Genomic DNA, 2011 nt, shown 5'->3' with positions numbered 1-2011 from the left:
TGAATCTTACATCAGCACCACTGGTTTGTTTATTAGCAGCTAAGTGGAAAGAATCTTGTATATCTTAGCAGGGCATATCTGGAAAACAGGCATAATGTTTCATAAAACGGGCCTCTATTGTTGTGGTAACAGGCATGATAAATTTTTGGTTCAATGCAAGAGCGAGATGCTTTTTATTAAATTGATTTGTCTGAGTACTTACGTGTTCCAAATTAAACTTGATTAGATATTTACATTGATTATGTGCACGAAATATTCTGATTTCAGATGACGGGGTCCGTTGTGCTTCTTGTGTCAATCAATTTGCCACTCACAACTCCTATATGGTTAAGGTGGGTGAGCCAATGCCATACATTTCTACTACATGGTTAGATGCAAAATGGATTTATGATCATTGTCAAGCTTTGTGATAGTGGAGGAGAAAATCACATTCCTCTAATATGGATCCAAAATGGTTTTATTCAATGCCCCTACTATGCAAAATTTTGGTAGGAAATCCTCTGCGAGATTGTGTCCATATGCTAGGGAAGTTTCACCTTTGTGTGCCAATATAGGTTCGGCTCTTTGTGAGTACTGTTTTCGGCATGATGGGCTCCAATTCTATGTCAAGTTGCTCATTGTAGGTACTTGCCTTTTGTCCCGGACCTTATCCTCCAATCTTCACATATTTTGGATCGTGGTGGCCCTGTGCCTAATAACAATTCCTAGGGCTATGCGTAAAGCTTCTAAATTCTGCCAGCTGAAGCGAGTCGTTTTGAGGGGATTATCCCCAGAAACCTCATGCTTGGTAGTTTTGTGTCTATTCTGTTTAGGAGTTTTTTTTGCTCCCTCTCCAGCTTTATTTCTGCGGAGAGGAAGCCAATTTTGAGGTCAACACAACCATTTAGATTGATCATGAGGGTGGCAAAGATAATAGGTCCGTGCCCATGGCAGGGTATCTTTAATAATATTAATTCTCCCATGCCAAATCGTATCCTATTCATAATTTCTTGGCTTGGCTTTTACACGAGGCAAATCCATAAGGACAATCCATTGATGACATCACCACTGATCTCAAACCCTCTTTTCATTTTATTTTTTTTGAATACAACTTGAGGTTTGAATACAACTTGGGGGAATGGTTGCAAGGACAACCTCCACATGGAGGTTCAAAAGTCTTTATTGACAAAATAATGTAGGTGGTTGTGGAGAAAACACCCACTCATAATAGAGACATATACAAGAAACATGAGAGATATACAATAAATGTGTCGCATTCTCTAACATTTTTTAATTTTTAATTATTTTATCTCTCTAACATTGATACGAAATTATGTTACTTCACACGGATATCGAAATATTATTTTATATTATTTTATTTATGGCCGGAAGTGAGGGTGAAGTATGTTTACCAAATTTTTGTATAGTCATTTTTAATTTTTATTACACTTTGACGTTTATTTATTTATTTAGAGAACATTTAATTTTAATTTTAATAGAAATGTGTGAAATGGAGGTTGAGCGCCACTTGGTGCAACTAAGGTCTAGCTTTCATTGTTGTTCATGCTTCTCACAAACTTGTCTTCTTGGCGGTGGGCTTATTTTGATAAAACCCTATTGGAAATCTATAGAGATTAGGTTAAGGTTAGGTGGCCTGTGAGGGCCAAAATGGCTAACCAGGGCAATAGGGTTAGGTGGCACCCTACACATTTTGCATGATGCTCCATTTTGGTGCTCCAACCATTGTTTCAAATGCTTCATCTTAAGCCTCGATACAAAGAAAGTAATGTTTTGTTGTGGCTTTGATATTGGTTTCCAAACACCACAAGGATGAAAAAACCATAGTGTGAGCATTTCAAGGATAGAATATGTGTGATACTTATGATTGATTTATTCAATGCTACTTTTGCATTTAGTTGTAATCCTCAAGTATTATACAATTCACAATACAATTCACAATATATGCAGAGTGAAATAGAGAGTAGAAATGACGAACAATTTAATTTTGTAAAAAATAATTAAGCTTTATATT

This window comes from Pinus tabuliformis, chromosome 8 (assembly GCF_031772625.1).
Source record: "Pinus tabuliformis cultivar Carrire ecotype Pingquan chromosome 8, CPIR1, whole genome shotgun sequence".
NCBI lineage: Eukaryota > Viridiplantae > Streptophyta > Pinopsida > Pinales > Pinaceae > Pinus > Pinus tabuliformis.
The sequence above is the reverse complement of the archived record's forward strand: the minus strand, read 5'-3'. Positions refer to the sequence as shown.